This window comes from Peromyscus eremicus, chromosome 19 (genome assembly GCF_949786415.1).
Source record: "Peromyscus eremicus chromosome 19, PerEre_H2_v1, whole genome shotgun sequence".
Classification (NCBI taxonomy): domain Eukaryota; kingdom Metazoa; phylum Chordata; class Mammalia; order Rodentia; family Cricetidae; genus Peromyscus; species Peromyscus eremicus.
The window spans coordinates 6,471,096-6,490,917 of NC_081435.1; positions in this window are offsets into that span (position 1 = coordinate 6,471,096).

Below are 19,822 nucleotides of genomic sequence, written 5' to 3' on the forward strand. Positions count from 1 at the left end.
GGAGCATGGGGGAGTCTAACAACAACTTCTCAGAAGGGAAAAATGGAGATTTTTTTAATGGGAAAAAAGTACTGTAGTTTAAAACGTATCTTCTATAGGTGCCCATTATATGTTTAAATATTTAAAAATGGAACCATTCAACTCTCCTGAAAGGCCAGACATTTATAAATGAGTAGTATTTCAAATGCATTCTTCTCATAATGCTTTCTTCGTTTTTCATTTTCTTTTAGAAGTTCATTTCATTTCTAATTGCATCTCTGTGTGTATGTCAGCGTGTGGGCATTTGCGCTTGTGTGTAGGCTGCTGTAGAAGCTGGGCACTGGATTTTCTGGAGCTGGAGTTATAAGAGGTTGTAAGCTGCCTGACATGGGTGCTCGGAGCTGAACTCTGGCCTTCTATAAGAGCTATAATCTCCTTTAACTGCTGAGCCATGTCTTTATCCCCATTCCCTTTTCATTCCTATACACCAAGGTTGTTGATTTAGTTTATAACCCTCAATTAAACATGACATTCCACCCACAATGAATAGCATATAGCACATATATGGGGATGAGCTCCTACATCGTTTCTTGACTTTTGCTACCTCACATTTTGAAGTGACTACAGGTCTGGTTATTTTAGATTTGTCTGTTATTTCCTCCACAATAGATTCTATCTTTTAGGTATTTGAAAAGGAAATCTCACAATGATGCTGTGTCCTTCAAATTACATTTTATTCTATAGAACACCATATTTACATGGCTTATTTTTGATAATATTAAGTTTGAGGAGTCTGTTACTGTCCTGTCTGTCATGATTCTCCTCTATGAAGTTATGATTTTTTTCTATTATTAACTAAGAATCATATTGTGAAGACTGACTTTAAGAATATGAAAATATTCATGAATATTTAGTATAGACTCATGTATTCTTATTTTATCAATATTATTTATTATTATTATTTATTACTACTACTACTACTACTACTACTATCTAGTGCTCAGACTTCCCCAACATTTGACCAATGGAAATGCCTCCATCTGGCTGCCGTGCTACTGCAGTACGTCTTCAGAAGTATTTGGGCCACTAGTTCAGGGGACAGCAAACTCTCCCCATGCAACATATTTTTTTCTACTATAGTTGTGAATTCAGTGACATCAGCACCAGGTTGCCCAGTTCTTTCCAAACCTTCTTCAAACTCAGGTGTGTGAACTGCTTTCCTTCCTGCACAGGACCCTTTGACCCTCCTTACCCCCGATATCCCACACAGTACCCTTTGACCTTCCTTACCCTGATATCCTTCACAGTACCCTTTGGCCCTCCTTACCCCTGATACCCTGCACAGTACCCTTTGAACCTCCTTACCCCTGATATCCTGCACAGTACCCTTTGACCCTCCTTACCCTGATATCCTGCACAGTACTCTTTGACCCTCCTTATTCCCTGATATCCCACACAGTACCCTTTGACCCTCCTTATTCCCTGATATCAAGCACAGTACCCTTTGACCCTCCTTATTCCCTGATATCCTACACAGTACCTTTTGACCTTTCTTACTCTGATATCCTGCACAGTACCCTTTGGCCCTCCTTACCCCTGATATCCTGCACAGTATCCTTTGACACTCCTTACCCCCCAGATATCCTGTGATGCCCACTGTTCTATACCAAAGTCTTCTCATACCTCAGCCGGGATAGCCTGGGCTATTTCATATTCTTCCATATCTTGCTCTGGATCACTGCAATTCTCTCTCCACATTCCACAATATCCTGGCTTAAGAAGCTTCACCTAGCACCTCTTGGATCAAAGGTTTTCCGGAAAGGAGGAGGGAAGGAATGAGCTTCAAGACACTTTGCATGGTAGCATTTTCCAGCTTGGAGCAATGTTACTCCTAAGAGATATCTAACAACTTATGGGAACAATTCTTTTCATTTTCACATCTAGGATGCTGCTATTGGCATCTGTTGGGAAAAGCCATAGATGTTGCTGAACAAACCAGGATATACAGGCCAGTTCCTATAAAAAACATGATCCTAACAGATCAACACTCTAAGGTTGAGAAATCTTCCACTGAAAGCACCAGAACACCTGGATTTCCGATATTTTTTTTCAAGCAGTCACACTTCCATGGGTGGCTTATCCTATATTTCTGAATGGAAATCAACCCAAATAAATTGATCAAGTCATCAATCATATCATATTCTTTTGTTCCTCCAGGAAAAACAACCAAACATATAATTGCATAAAGAGAAATGTCCATATCTTACAAATTTAGAGGACTTCTGAGAGAGCATTATAAAAAATAAGACATATTGCAATAAAAGTCCCTTACCAACAGAGGAAATTTATCTAATATCCTTGTAACAGAATATTCTCACCCTTTTAAGCAAGATTATTACCATGAGCTTACTTTGTTTTTGGCTAGTGTAGAAATCATGAATTATATTATAGCATTTGTGTAACAGATAATGTTCTTCAGTGCTTCCGTACACCAGTAAATTTAGCTTAACTTAATCCTTCTCCACTTAATGGCTTGTATAACTGATGGTTCCTGTCTTATTGGAGACTCTAATGTATTAGAATACTGTTGAATCGGGAAACATGTAAATCATGTTGCTGTGTAAAATATTCACTAATACATGCAAATGCATAAAAAGTTGTATGTAAATACATCATTTCACTTACACAAGTAAATGACTCAGACACTCTCAGTGGAAACAAATCAAGGAGCTAAGAAAATTAAACACTTCGAAAATGGTACTATCATGTTTGAGTAACTAAATTCAATTTATGTGTTGAATTGGAGGTTTATGGCTTGACTCCGAAAAATGTAAGTGTAGCAGGGAGCAAAAAATTCCAGAAGTAGATATGTCTAAGTGAAGGAGATAAGGCTTATATTTATTTTTTCTTCTTCTTTTTTTATTAAAATATTTTTTCCTTCCTTTAAGGCTTATATTTCTTAAACATTACTGATTTTCCTATTTTGGAGCTGGAGAGTTGGCTCAGCAGTTAATAGTGCTTGCTACTCTTGCAGAGGACCAAAGTTCAGTTCCCAGTACCCAGTACCTCACAACTGCCCATAACTCCAGCTCCATGAGATCTGACGACGTCTTCTGGCCTCAGTTGGCACCTGCACTCATGTTCACACACTTCCACACAGACACATATGCATACACATAATAAAAAAAACAAATCTCAAAAAAAAAAAAAATCTTCCGGTCCTCCATTACCTTCTTGAGCTTAGATTGTAAATACCACAAACAGGGCAACTTGACGCTAGAGCCGTTTGTTCTTTTGGAGTTTTGGAGGCCATAACTATGAAGTCCAAGTGTGGCAAAGCCATGTACACTGCGCCCTCTGAGGGGAGACATTATATGGCTTTCTCTTTTTTATATTTTTTTTTAATTTTTTTTTTAATTTTCCTATTACCAGCTTGATACAGTATAAATCTTATCCTAATAGTGAAAAGTTTCACTGAGGCTTGCCCAGTAACTGAGTAAAACCAAAACTTATTATAAGCCACAGTCATCCTAGGGTCCACCCTGCTATGTAGCCTCCCTGGTTCTGTGGGTTGCAGTCTGATTGTTCTTTGTTTTATATCTAGAATCCACTTATGAGTGAGTACATACCATGTTTGTCCTTCTGGGTTTGGGTTACCTCACTCAGGATGATTTTTTTCTAGTTTCATCCATTTGCCTGCAAATTTCATGCTGTCATTGTTTTTCTCTGCTGAGTAGTACTCCATTGTGTATATGTACCACATTTTCTTAATCCATTCTTCAGTTGATGGGCTTTCTCTTAACTTCTGGTGGCTGCTAGCCATTGTTGTCAGGCCGCAGTTTGTAGACACAGCACTCCTGTCTCTGTCTCCGTTACCATCTGGTCTCTTCCCTGTACCTTCGTGAGGCATCTTCTTTATCTCCCCATGTCTGTTTCTTTTGGTCACTAGATAGAGGGCCCAATCTAATCCACCATGACCTGGTGTTAACAAAGATGCTAGTTTTAAAAAGTCACCTCCTGAGCACAGGAGAGACATGAATTTAGGTGGCAGTTTGTGTGTGGGGTGAGGTGCTGTCAGTGCTCAACCAGGGCATATACCCTCCTGTTTTAGGATGCATCCACACTCAGCTTCCCAATATGTCCCTAATGCAATGGACATTTTACTAGCAGAGCACACTGTGGGCAATGCTTAAGTTTCAGTTCATCTCACAGTAAAGTTCTGCAGTGACATAGTTCCCCGCAGAAGCTCCCTCCTCTCAATGAGCCTACAGAGTTTCTTTAGCTTCACACTAGCAAGAGACACATTGGTTTTATTCCTCATCAACTCCATATTGTCAAAAGTGAGTAGTAAAAAGATCATAGTTGCTAAGTATTAGTTAATTTACACAGGAAATTAGACACCATTCCATGCAAACTCTTATAAACAGGGGAAGCTGACATCCAGTGCTTGGAACTTCACAACATGTGCGTGTGTGATTTTATTTAGGTGCTTTGAAACTCCACTGGTAAGCAGCAAGCCATTATGTTCACGTCTGCTGACCTCAAAGGCATGAATCTCCATCACTCTAAAACTAGGGACCAAGGCCATAGACCCGTGGAAACAGAAACTCTATTTCCTGTGTACTTTGTATGGGACATATTCAGCGAGACACCGATCATCTCTTATCACCTATTCACCTTCCTCTCTCTCCCTCCCTCTTCCCCCTGCATGTGCACGTGCATGCACAGGTGTGTATGTGTGTGCCTGCATCTGCCTGTGTGTGTGTATCTGTGTGCATTTGTATGTGTGTGTGTGCGTGTGTGTGTGTGGTGTGTCTACACGGAGGCCAGAGAAGGACACTGAGGGTCTTACTGCATCATTCTCTGCAGGGGATTCCAATTCTATCCACATATATTTTACACAGCAGCTGCCCTTACTGACTGGGCCACCTCCCTAAGCCTGTTTGTTGCCTGTTTTGAAGTACTGTTAAGATTGTAGACCACAGCTGACTAACAGCATCTTGTTGGATAGACATTGTGTGTGAGAAGTTTTACTTTTCTTTATCCAGATTTGAATCAAGGACATGAGTAAGTGGAAAGAGGAAGATGCAAGGGTTCTAGGAGTCTCACAGAATGAAGTAAAAAGAAACATGAGTATCAGCCCTCTCATGAAATCAGCTTACGTGGGAAAATGTAGACAACACTTTATATGTGCTTATAGAATTTTAAAATGTTTTATTTGATAAATCAAAGTTTGGCTTCTTTATAATTTCATAACTTTACTGAGAGAATGAGGTTTATACAGGAATACTGCAGAAGGATGACCCCACGTGAAGGAAAAGGGCAGAGGTGACAGAGCATACCTAGTAACAGCAATCTGGGGATCAGCAACTGAACAAGTAGGAGGAGCTCATTCTAACCACTGACCACAGGGGCCTAGAAAATACTACATCTCACAATCAAACTTGGAAATAACTGAATGTGATATAACTCAGCAAATTTAAGCTTCCTGAAAGGAAATCATGGAGATGAAATGTCCTTACTTTTTTATAGTGTGTGTAGTGTGTGTGTGTGTGTGTGTGTGTGTGTGTGTGCATGTGCAAGAGAGAGAGAGAGAGAGAGAGAGAGAGAGAGAGAGAGAGAGAGAGAGAGAGAGAGAGTGTTCTTTCAGTGCACTGTGTATGTGGAGACATATGTGTGTTAAGTATGTGTGTGTGTAGAGGCCAGAAGTTGGGTGTCTTCCTCAATCTCATTCCACTTTAATTTTTTGAGACATCGTCTTCAATAGACGGCCCTGGCCAGTGAGCCTCAAGGATCCTTCTGTCTCTGTCTGCCTGGCATTGGGATTGCAGGCAGCCACCTCCAAACCTGGCTTATTATGTGGGTGCTGGCGATTGGAACTCAGATCCTTATGCTTATTCAGCAAGCACATAACCAAGTTTCATGGCCTCTTTGTTTCTTTAATAATACATTTTCCCTTGTTTAAAATGTTTGCTTAGTTGTACAAAGTGTTTATGATGAATCACAGCATTTCCATACTTGCATATACTGTATTTCATCTATGCTCCCTCCTCTATTACCTTCTCATTCTCAACGCCTCTAGTTCGCTCCTAATCACCTCCTTTTACTTTTCTGTCCTGTTATCTGTGCATTTTTCTTCTCAGATCACACTGAGCAAAGAAGACCTATCATAGGTTGGAATCGTGAGGCTAGCTCTTTTCATTTAATGCAATGATCCCCAATTCCATCTGCCTTCCTGCAAATGATGTTATTTTTCCTTCTGCCTGAATACAAATTCAGTTTAATGTGTAGGCTGTATTCTTTCTTACCTGCTCATTTATTGATGAGCACTTAGGCTATATTGCAACAGTCTGTTATGAATAGTGCTGCAGCAAACCTGTATATAAGTGTTTCCATAGTAAGGTAACTAATTCTTTGAGCTCTTTCCTCAGGAGTATCATGATGTTGTCATACGGCAGCTCTCATTTTAACTTTTTGAGGAACATCCATACGGATTTCCACAGCACCTGTACTAGTTTATTATTCTCACCAACAACATCCTTTCACATTTTAAATAGCTTTCTGCCTTTGTTGCTCCACATGGTCAGAATACTGTATGAAAAATACCAACTTTACAGTCAAACGTTTAGAAAGACAGGCATCACGCAAGTACTTTCTCTGAGGTAAAATAAGAAGAGGGAAGCCAAGACCACACTGTGGTACCCATGCCTGTGCTGTGGTACTGTTTCTATTCATTTGTGCTTCAGCAATATCTACTTTTCAATCTAATCAAATTTGAATCCCACAGGGATCCTGCAGTGTGTGATGCTTTCTGTGAAGGTAAGATGGCCAGAAGAGAAGTGAAGGAAATAAGAAGCCTGTTTAAAGGTTTTTTTTTTTTTTCTTTTTATTTTACATGCATGAGTATATGCACATGCACTGTGTGTGTGCCTGGTACCCTTGGAGGCAGGAAATGGGAGTGAGATCCCTTTGAACCACATGCAGTTTTGAGCCACCATGTGAATGATGGGAACTGATCCAGGGTCCTCTGCAAGAGCAGCAAGTGCCCTTAACCTCCATGCCACCCTTCCCACTCTTGGAAGACCCATTTCAATCTCTTCCAGTTCAGCAGAGTTGGAAGTGATGTTCCTGCTGCCTCCTCATGGTTTCACTGCCCCGTGCTTGCTCGCTTATTACTTCTGTTCACATGGTAATGCAGTGTGTTCCTCTTGGAAAATAATGGGGAAGTTACAGTAAATCCTTTTTAATCAATTTTGACTTTGGTCTTTGAACCCAAAAGACAGTTTTGTTGTATGAAAAATGTATATGTCACACTCATATAAAGGTAAAATTCAATCAAAACATAATGCTAAAGATTTTTCCTTGTCATAGACATGCTCTTAAAATGCTATTACCGTAGACTCAGTCTTGATGAAGCACGGTGAGTGGCCAAAACCCATCTGCACAAAAGGCGATGTGTTAAAAGCTTTTGAATCAAGGCTCCCGTGCTAGCCATAAAAAGATGACATTTTTACACAAGGCATAAAGTAACTAACAAACGAAGCTACAATCATGAGATTATTAGCAAATAAACCTGCTTGCCATGGATCTATTGGGAGAAGAGTCACGTGATACATTTTAAAATATTATATGAAGTTCCATAAAATTTCACAATGTGACGAGTGATTTACTGCAGTTTTGCTCATGTTCCTCCCAGATGGTGTGCAGTTTGGAAGTGCTGCCCCGCATTGAGGGATCCCTTGCAAATGCCTCAGTGGTGGGCAGCACTGACTGTTAGGACAGCAGTCCCCTCAGAAGGGCGGTAGCCGTGCCCAGTAAGAAGGGGCTGACATCCTACTTGGAGTAAAAAACTGCAACAGAAACAATAACAATCATCAAGCAATCAGGAGGTTGATTAAGCAGAAAGACGCATTCTAAATGGCTGACCTAGAGACCCCGTAAAATACGACCATTGTGTCTCAATAGAAAAGAGATCACTTTGAAGTGACAGTCCTCAGAGTTTCTCTTTCAACCCCAACCCTGCCTTTTTTTAAAAAAAATAACCATCTATCCTCCTGCTTTTTTTTTTTTTTTAAATCATTGTATACCAGAATGATTTAGTCTCTTTGACTCTCCTTTCTGACTTCCAGATCAGGTGCAGAAGAATCTGCTCCTGCCAATTCCATTTTAAATTCTTATGCTAGAGTAACTGGGCTCCTTTCTCTTCGTCCTTCACATTTTTAAGGAGTTCTTCACTTAGAACTCTGGTGAATCTCATCACTACATTTTAATGTCCGTGCATATGTTTGCTGCTGCTGACTTGGTTCAGAACAATGTGGGCTAAATGCTCTGTTTCTCTGCATAAAAGACATGGCTAGAATGGGCTCCTTCCCTCCCTCCCTCCTGCCCTCCCTCCTTCCCTCCTTCCCTCCCTCCCTCCTTCCCTCTTTCCCTCTTTCCCTCCCCCTTCTCCTTCCCTCCTCTTCCCTCCCCTTCCTTTCCTTTCCCTTGTCTAGATTCTGTGTATCTGGTGCCTACATGCTTTATCACTGAACTGTACTTCTTTTCTTTATGTGTTTTCTAAGTCTTCTGCATTGTTTATGCAGTTTACCTAGGAATACTTGAGGGTTTACTCACACTGAGAGCTTTACTATTCTTAAAGAGAAATAGCTCACTAAATAAAAACATATTGGAGGGAAAAAAACAAATTTCTGAGTCAAGATTTAATTAATCGAGTATATGTTGGTAATTTACTGAATCAAAGGCATCCTATTCATTAGAAGGTCAAAGAAATATTAATAATTGGAAGACATTTGAAGAATGGCAGTGCTCATGGTTATGTATTTTATGTTAGATTTGATGAAGCTTTTAATCCGGTCTAGGAATTGGAGGAGCTTTGCTTGGAGGGAGCATACTTCTAATTCACTTCTGATTACTCTCGCTTAGAATGGGGCTTGGTCATTTTGGTCAATTAAACTAAAGCTAATTGTGAGAAAATCTCAAGGGAATCTAAAATAACATTTCAGTAACTTCGGACTAATGTGCAACTGCTTATAAAGTGCTCTGAATTGCCAATACCAATATGTATGCACAATAAATTCAAATTCTTTTCTCAATCTTTTAAGACATTAATTTAGTTTGTATGCATTTGTTTTTTAGTTTTTATCCTTTAAAAGTTTCACAGGTGTATAAAATCCTTTTTTTTTCTTTCAAGACAGGGTTTCTCTGTGTAGCTTTGGATTCTGTCCTGGAACTCACTTTGTAGACCAGGCTGACCTCAAACTCACAGAGATCTGCCTGCCTCTGCTTCCTGAGTGCTGGGATTAAAGGCATATGCCACGGCTGCCCAGCATAGAATACTTCTTAATAATATCTGCCTCTGTTCCCTTCTTCCAAATCCTCCTGCCCCCAAAATATGTATCCTTTCCAGATCCAAGTATTCATTTATTTATAACCCACTAGGTTCGATCAGTGCTGTTCAGGTGTGCATGGCTGTAGGGTCATCCACTCTTGCAGGTCACAAGAATATATTATAGAGATTCAGCTGTTTATTAAAGCTAAACTTTGACCGGCCAAGGGTCTGTCATAAGGCACAGCCATTTATTATGAATATTTGGTGTCATCCAGCCTTTAATATTCCAGCTGTCTTCTGCTATGATATCCTTGTATGCTCAGACCAATTGGCAAACAGTTCAGCTCCCCAGACCTGCTGAACTACTAAGTTACTAAGTCCCCTGCTGAGCTTAGGTGGGAGACCATAGCTTTGTTTCTTGTGCTAATGAAGCTCACACCATCCCCTAGCCTTAAGGAGGCCTAGTGGTTCTCCAGAGCAATTGACTAAGAACAAAAGAGATTTTTACATATCAAGGTGGTAAGTAAAACTACATTCCTGAGGAGTCAGAGAACCATGTGCCCAGGGAAAGAAAAGGCAGGCATTTTCTGCAGAAAGGGACAGAACCATCATGGGGAGAGAGAAGAGAGGATGACAGAGGTTCCTTAGAGGGTAAGCAGATCTCAGGTAGAGTCTTCTGAGTGCCAAGAGTAGAGAGCAGCAGAGATGGAGAAAGAGGGTACAGAGGATGAAGATGAGGCTGGAAGCATAGGAGTTTAGTTGTTAGCAGGACTATGAGCTAGGGAACTGGACTGAACTGAAGCTATGGAGACAGGGTTTCATGCCAGAGAAATAAAGTGGACGGATAAAGGGCTTGGTGTATCTATATTTATTCTTGTTCTGAATGCCTACGGAGTTGTAGCTGAATTGACAGAATTTTGTCTTAGAGGAATAAAGTTAACAGACACAAGGACATAGTGTACGTAGATTTTTTTCCCTCAGATATCCTGCTCCGGACATGGCTAAGCCCCCAGACCCTGGGTACTCCACAATCCACTGCTTCATAAACAATCTGTTATTTGGCCATCCCTCGAAGAAAACCAACTCTTCCCTCCTGCAGCAACCACCAACTGCCCTACCTCTTCAGCTATGGGTGCAGCTAGGGAGCCCCTCTCCCCTCCATTCTGGAATTGTTCCTGGCTTGATCTTGTGTAGTTCGTGTGTAAGTAACCATAGTTGCTGTGATTTCATATGTTCAACATGTTAGTTTTTCGGCTGCGTTGTGTTCTTACCCTGCAAGGAAATGCCACGAAACACGACAGAATCCGCTAACAAGAGTTTTATTAAAGGTAAAGGGACAGAGAGTGAACAGGCCTGCGGGGAAACACGTGTGTGGAGAAGAAGGAACCGGGAACATGGCGCCTGATTTTAAAGGCTGGGCATGGACAGATCAGCGTCACTACTACACGCAAGCGCGTAGACCACATGGCCACGTTGTGCGCTTACGTGGCTAGTGAAACGTCACGCATCTTGGTCACGCGAGATGCCCTGACCCGGAAATGGCTATCCTGACCTGGGCCTGGCTAGGCGGAAGTGTCCGCCAGACATATGCGAACACGCCTGACCGTGGGGGTGTGTTGTAAATCTTTCACAACAGCCGTGCCATATCCACAGGACAGCATTTCACAGTTCTCTTCTCCACCCTCCCGCGCTTACATCCATTCACCTTCTCTTCTGTGATGTTCCGTGAACCTTGGGAACAGGTAACCCAATACAGATGATCCCCTACTGACAGCACTCACAGTCCCCTATTCTCAGAACTTGGAGCAGCTATGAGTCCCTGCATTGACCACCACCCACTGCAATAAGAAGCTTCTCTGACCAGGGTGGAGAGTGGAAGGGTATACGGTACTGGTTTGGTTAGCACTGGTTACTGCGGCTGCCGCCGTGTGGTCAGCAGTGGAAGAGTCAGGAGCAAAGGAATCAGGAGCCATGGTTACCAGAGTTAGAATGGGCTTTATTAGAGAGTAGAGGGGATAGATAGAACAGGAGAAGCCAGGCCTGGCAGAGAGGAAACAGAAAGAGAGGGGCGCAGAGAGGTGCAGAGAGAGAGAGAGACAGAGACTGAGAGAGGCTCAGAGAGAGAGAACGGGGTGCATGTCCGGCTTTTAGGCTGGGATGCAGTTGCCCCCTGATGATGTAATGAGGCGCCAGATGAGACCCCGAGCTGGGCGTATACAGAATCCTTACAGAGAGTAGCCTAAATCTCTAGCTATAACCAGTTTCATAACATGACATTTAGAAAAACATCACCAATAGATTTCACCTAGGTCATATGAATTCCTTCACCATGGGCTTTGACCATGTTTGGAGCACTAGTCATGAATTTCTTTCTGTGGACCAGGCTTTAAATACAATCAAGAGAGTGGCTGCTGAATATCACAAACATCTTGCCACTATAGAATCATAGAGGTACTTAAGGAGGTGAACAATACTGCTCCCGGAAAACATAGGTTATTAAATAAAAATTTCAGTGCCAGGCATGCGTTTTGGGTCAGAGGGGCCACAGAGGCATTCAGATCAACATGAGCTGTTGTTATTACTCTTTGCTGCCCACCATAACTTGGTGGTAAGACCCTGTTACTGAAAATACCACTCACTTTAAGTGAAAGACAAAGAAAAAAAATCAACCTTGACTGACTAGGAAACTTGCCTCTGGCTAGCTGCCATAATGATGTGGGGTGTATGATATGTTTCTCTACCTACTGGTAGAAAAAAGACATGAATGGTTTTATCCAGTGCTGGACACCGCATGTTACAAATTTTACCTGCCAAATGCTTCCTTTTCTTCTACTCCTTTTCTCCTCCTTCTCAAGCACATGCACATGTCTACAGTGGTAAAGTACTTGCCTTGCAAGAACAAGGACTCGAGTTCAATCCCAGAAATCATAAAAAAAAAGGCTAGGGGTTGTGGTGCACACTTGGGGATGCCAGGTCTGCTGTGGAGGCAGGTGGATCTCTTGGGCTTTCTGTCCAGTCAACCAAGTCTAACGGCCAATAAAGACCCTGTCTCAAAGAAAAGATACATGGTGTTCAGCAATGGTACCCAAGACTGTCCCATGACTTACACACACACACACACACACACACACACACACACACACAAATATGCATACATATACAACACAAACACAAAATAAAAAATATCACAGTGATATATCATTCATACTAGAAAGGACAGATATTAGATATTAATAAAATCCTTAGATAATAAATATTGGTCATGGTGTGGGGAAATTAAAATCCTTTGACATTGCTAGCTGGAATGTAGACAGGCATAGCAAGTTGGAAAAGATTTTATGGGCATATTCATTCTAATCCCTTATTCTACGAGTGTTGGGGTTAGCACATCTCTGCACGTGGTATTTTCACAACTAGGGAAAGTGGTCCAGAAGCAAATGGTCACTATTGTTTCATCTACCTACTTATTTCAGCTTGCCATAATGGAATTTTTCAACTTACCTCATAGGAAAGTAGGTAAAAAACAAACTCCTCCTCTGTGCCCAAAGCAGGGAGACCTTGCTGAATCCCTGCCACCCTAGTTTTTTGCCAGTAGGGCATAATCTTTGTGTCCAAACATATTTTTACATGATTGTCCGCATTTTATCAAACTCAACTTACAAATACAAATGTTTCTAAACTTGGTGTAATTATCTTTGGAATTGTTCCATGTCACATCGAACTTTTATTTGAATAATATTGTATTTTCTCTTAGTAATACTCCTTTCGTTATGGTAGTGTCAGCTGTGATACTGGTAGTTAATAAGGAAAATACTCTGATCCTCTGTGAACAACAGTCAAAGTATACAAATGGCTCAAATGTTCACTGACATCAAATGGGTAAATAAACTATGGCAGACATGCATACAGTGGAACAATACCCAGCCTTGGAAAAAGTAGGGAACCCTTCCATTTCCAGCCCATGGATGAACCTGTGGGATGCTCTTCTAACTGCAAGAAACCCATCTCTGAAGGAAAAATAATTTATTAAAAACAATACAATTTATAGAATCAGAGAATAGAATGGTGTTGCTAGGGTCTGGGAAGAAGAGGTGGGGCATTGCTCTTCAGTGCTGTGCATTTTCTCTTATGTAAAAGATGAAAATTCTAAGGTTTGCAACATGACATATTATCCCTAGTTAGCACACGGAATTGGCACCTGGGTTACATCAAGGGGATAGATACTGTGTTACGTATTCCTACCAAATGGGATAAAAAATGAACCCCAAGAACACAAGGAGATTGTAATGGACACGCTAAGAGCCTTAGCTGTGCAATGATTTCAACAACATGTGCGTGTTTCCAAACTCACGAATTTGAACTCATGAAATAGCTGTGCTGTTCAGTGTTGACTGCCTCTCAACAAGGCAAAAATATCTTAAAAGATAATAAAAATAAAAGTTTATTTATTCATTTCCATGTATTCCAAGAAGAAAACATGTTAACCCAGCACAGGTAGACAACAGAGTATTTTAAGCTCTATGGCTAAATTAACCACTAATACTTATATTTATTCTTTAAAATTGGATATCTCTTTTTCTACACAGAAATGTAAACTGTTTGGGTAATTGTAATAAATTAAAAGAGCAATTGAAGTGGTAACATCGATATATTTATATGTTGATATTTATATATTGATGTTATATATGATATAACAACACATAAAGCATGCACAACTGAATTTTAAAACATTTTAGGCTTCAACACATTAATATCAAATTACAATAGAATTTACATGGATATAGACATTCAAAATGTATTTTGATATCTTTAACAAACTCAATGTTTAATGCTTTTGGTAGGGATAACACTTTATTTTGAAAATTATTGCCTTTTCACATATTGCATATTCATATTTTTCTTTCTTTAGAACTCCTTGACCTTATTTTGATTGAATTTTGGAAGTTGGGGCTTTGAGGACATTTCAGGATAAATCCTGAGTGTATCTAATCACCTTAGCAATCTCTCCATTTTGCATGGCAGATTTGCTCTTTTGCAAGTAGTAAAATATTAGCAACAAGTCCTGGGAGCGACAGAGGAAAGAACCATCCATTCGCAAAACCTCGGAGACAGCTGCCAAGCATCCCATTTTGTCAGTACTTCCAAAACACGGATCCCAGGAGTAAATGCCTGAAGTGAGCCAGGTCCAGCCAGAGCTTAGTGTCGCCAGGCAACTCTTCCATGTCCTTTGATTTTCATCCTAACTGTAGCTAAATGAAAATAGTTTTAATATGAAAACATAACCAGTGGAAAGTTCACTTATCCAACTTTATGAATAATAGCAACTTGGATCAGTCCCGTGATCTAAAGTTTTTTTCCTTAGCCCCACACATTCTCGTTTCAACCGCAGCGCAACATAACCACTGGCCTTCTCCCTTTCCTGCATGCTTCTGTTTTCCATAATGTCATATGCATGAAAAATGTATCGCAACCTTTGCAAATCTGATTTCCTTTCACCTTGTTTTTTCCATTTGGCAATTAGGGTATAATCACGTTGTCTAGTGTTCCACAGTGCTTGGGTGCTTGGCATTTTTAAATGTTTTACAGACTTCCACTGTATCACTGTGTGAATGTGTGCAAAGGTTTCAGGTTATGGGTTGTTGCTTTGCAATAATGATTGGAATGGTGGAAGTATTCACATGCATTACAGATATTTACACTGTGTGCACATGTTTATATGGAGGTTTTCCTCTGAGTATTTGTTTTCAAATCTTGAAGAAGTATTGGAGAGTTGGGTGCTAGGTCACAGCAAACATGTGCTCCATTTTACAAGAAACAAGCAAGTTAATTTCCAAAGCAGTCGTTTCTCCCCCCCCCCCCCCCAGCAGTGTGTGAGAGAACCACTTGTTCAGGACTCTGTAAGCAGCTATCACTGTTTCTCTCTCTCTTTTTTATTTCAGCTAGTTTTGTAGATAAGTATTTGAAAATTTGATTTGAATTTCCTAAAAGTTTATTAGGTGAAGCCCTTATACTTACTTATTTGCTGTCTGGGGATCTTTCTTCCTTTGTTAAATAAACATTAAAATTATTTGTTCATTTTAAAAACTGGGCTGTTTGATGTGTTACCATTTCATTTACACGTGTGTGTGTCTCTCTCTGTGTGTGTGTGTATGTGTATATATGTGTGTGTATGTGTGTGCGTGTGTATTCTAGGTGTGAGTTCTGCCACAGATAGGGTTATTCTGAAAATTCTCTCCTCTGCTTTGCCATTTTTATTTCATTAAGATTTTATCAGAGAAAATTTAAATCATACCATTGATGAAGCCAAATTTAGTGAGTTTTAATTACCAATTAGGATTTTTTTGAATTACATTTAAGAATTATTTTTTAAAATATATTTCTTTTATGAGATTATAATATAGTTATATCATTTCCCCTTCCTTCTCCTCTCTCCAAACCCTCCCATATACCCCTCTCTGCTGTCTTTTATATTCATGGCTTCTTTTTTCATTAATTATTATTAAAGCAGTTTATGTGTATTAGTATACCTATATATTCTGAAACACATAAACACAACTTGTTCAGACTGTATAACTTTACTTGTGTGTTTTCAGGGCTGACTACTTGGTGTTGGATAACCAACTGGCATGCTCTTCCCTGGAGAAGACTATTTCTTCCGCTCTTAACTTTCTTAGTTACTTCTAGTTCTTTCTGTAGGGCTGAGGCTTCATGGGCTTTACCAAGTCCACGTTAGCAGGTCTATTGCTGTTGTTCTTGTTCGGCTCATGTTTAGGCAGTGAAGTTGGTGAGACTTCTCGGTGTAGCTTTCGACATTCCTAGGGACAACAAATATGTAGAGAAAGATGGCACAGACCCACTCCCATTCACAATAGCCTCAAAGAAAATAAAATATCTAGGAATAAAACCAATGAAAGAGGTAAAGGACCTCTGCAATATAAACTTTAAACTTCTGTAAAAAGAGATAAAGACACTAGAAAAATGGATAGCCATACTATGCTATGGATTGGTAGAATTAGCATTTTACCAAATCTATTTTTGGTATCACCAAAATCACCATTGTACCAAAAGGTATTTACAGATTCAATGTAATCCCAATAAAAAAAAATCCCCATTTCATTCTTTACTGAAATAGTAAAATCTATCCTAAAATTCATATGTATTCATATGTATCCTAAAATTCACACACACACAAAAAACCACAGGTAGCCACAACCCTGAACAAAAGGAGCAATGCTGGAGGAATTACTATTCTAAACACTAAGATATATTACAGAGCCATAGTAATAAAAACAATATGTCATTGGAACAAAAACAGACATGGAGACCAGGGGAACAAAACCAAAGGCCCCCAACATGAGGACACTTAATTTCAGCCACTTAACATTTAGCAAAGACCCAAAAACATAGTTGGAGGAAAGAAAACATCTTTAACACATGGTACTGGTGTCCAAACTTTAATTTCAATGTATCAAAGACCTAAACCTGAAACCTGAAAGTGCTAGAAGAGTATAGTACTCTAAACGACATAGGTGTAGGGAAGGACTTCTTGAATAGGAATCACTTTGGCCAAGAATTGAGGTAAAAAATTGACAAGTAGAACTTCATGACTAGAGAATCACAGATTTAAAAAAAAAAAAGAATTCTTTGTACAACTGGAGGTTTATGAATATTTTTTTGCATGAGTTTGTCTAAAAAGGATAGGTGAGAAATTGGATGGGAAGGAATAGAGGTGGGTTGATGAAAACACGTTATATACTTATTTATGAAATCCTGGAACAACACAACTAATCCTCTTTAGTTAAGTAGTAGAAAAAAAGAAGGCTGAGAGGACAAAACCTACAACCCATACTTGACTGAGTTAACAGAGTTGCCGTCACATTGCAACTAGTGGTCTCTTACTAATACTAGAAGTGGTGTTTGTTTCAGAAGTTATATAGTTCTGAATATTGTTAGTCTATAGAGTAATCTATTTAGAGTTAATCTTCACAAAAAAAATGAGAGAGGGGAGGGATTATGTGGTACTCTGGACTTTATTTATCAACTGGTCATTTTTGCATCCATCCACATTTGTACATTCCATTATATTCTTTTAATCTGTGTGCCCATTCTTTCAGTAACAAATTTTGATATCAATATTACTGAATTCAGATGTGTTGCTGCTACTGAAAAACTTGCTTTGATTATTCTAATTAACTGGACATCTGAAGTATGTTTTTGAATAAGCTTGGTGATTACAAAATAATCCTTGGGAATCTGGTTAGCATTAAGTTTACTCTGTAGACTACTGCAGGATTATTTGATATCTTAATAAAATGGAATCTTCTATTGTAAAACCATGTACATCTTTAAAATGCAGCTTGAAAGGGGAATTTTTCTAAATAAATTTTGTTTTTATTAAGAGATTTTCTATTCATTTTACATACCAACCACAGATTCCCCTGGCCTCCCTCCTCCTACCCCCCAGTCTTTCCCCCAACCCACCCCCCATTCCCACCTCCTCCAAGGCAAGGTTTCCCATGGAGAGTCAACAGAGCCTGGAACATTCAATTGAGGCAGGTCCAAGCCCCTCCCCCTGCACCAAGGCTGCGCAAAGTGTCCCACCATAGGCACTAGGCTCCAAAAAAGCCAGCTCATGCACTAGGGACAGGTCCTGATCCCACTGCCTGGGGGCCACCCAAACAGTTCAAGCCAAACAACTGTCTCGCTTATCCAGAGGGCCTAGTCCAGTGCCGTGGGGGCTTCTCAGCTATTGGTCCACAGTTCATGTGTTCCCACTAGTTTGGCTAGTTGTCTCTATACTTTTTCCAGTCATGGTCTTGATATCTGAAAAGGGAATCTTAAAAAACAAAATGATAATAGAAAAAATAAATCATTTCTTACATAATTTGTAGTCTTATTATTATGCAAAACTGATCTACTAGGGTAGTTTGTCTTATATCTCATTTATAAATCAGTAAGAATAACATCAGAAAATTAAAACCACTCTAGTATCTTTATATATTCATTATTGTTAAGGATTAAAGTACACAAAGACTTGTTCATACATAGATACATACTCTACCTTTGCATCTTTGTACTTTGTATCTGCTGTGGGATGTCTTTCTGTATGCTGTGAATATGTGGTGCGATGATTGGTTAATAAAGAAGCTGTTCTGGCCTATGGTGAGTCAGGTTATAGCCAGGCAGGAAATCCAAGAGAGAGACAGGAAGAAGAAAGGCAGAGGCAGAAAAGACATCAGCCGCCACCAAAGAAGAAACAAGATGTCAGCAGACTGGTAACACCACAGCCATGTGGCAAAACATAGACTAATAGAAATGGGTTACTTTATGATGAAAGAGCTAGCTAGCAAGAAGCCTGACATAGGCCATACAGTTTGTAAATGATATTAAGCCTCTGAGTGATAATTTTGTAAGCAGCTGAGGGACCACTCTAGTATCTTTATTTATTAATCATTGTTAAGGATTAAACCAAAGGACCTTGTTCATACATAGGTACATACTCTACCTTTGCATCTTCGTACTTTGTATCACTTTAATATTTTATGATAATATATTATAAAATCCAAAGGAATCTATAAGAACATGAAATTATTCAAGAGTTCATTATGGTCACAAAATACAAATATATAAACAAAAGTTGGGTTCCTATAAATTAGCCATGAGCATTTAAATTTTGTTTTGTTTTATTTTTTTGGTTTTTGAGATAGGTTTTTTCTATGTAGCCTAGCTGTCCTGAAACTAGCTTAGAGCATTTAAATTTTAACAACACAGAGAGCTGAAATACAAGGGTGTTTATGTAACAAAATACACACAGAATCTTAGCCTCAAAACTAAATGACTCTGATGAAGGTACATACTGCCATGTTCTGTTGAACTTTCAGTGAATTTTTTGAAAATTCAGTGGAGAGACATGGGACTTATGAATGTGATTTAACATTAAGTCTTTTGACACCGACTCCAGGAAAAGCAAGAATGCTTGGAAGCAAAGGAGCACACCAATGAGAATAGAAACAAAATACAGTTTATTTAGAACTTGTAGCTACATGGCTAAAAACTATCAGTTATGTGTGACATCAACTTAGAGGCAGCAGGAAAGTGAATGGGGAAGGCTGCGGAGCTCTTCTGACCAAGGCTGTTGGTGTGGGGTGGATAGAAGTGAGCTAATTAGAAGTGATCTGTGTGATTCGTTTGGGGAGCACACTGGCTTTCTTTTGTTAATCTTACAGTGGAAGTAGAAGACTAGACAAAGAGACAGATAGTCATTATCGTCTTATTTGGGGCTCCTGGGCAGCAGTGGCGAACTGAGTTTCTGGATCAGTTGCTGCAGACTTTGTGAGTTGAAACCCAATTACCGTGTATGGTCTGCCTACTGTCGAATTGTATATTCAGGCCCTCAGATGGCATCCTGTAAGGAAACAGTGGGAAGACTTCTTACCTAACAGCACTCTGCAGCTAGCTGAAGAGAGAGGGCACAAAGCACAGCACATGCAGAAACGGAGGAGCCTGTGTTCT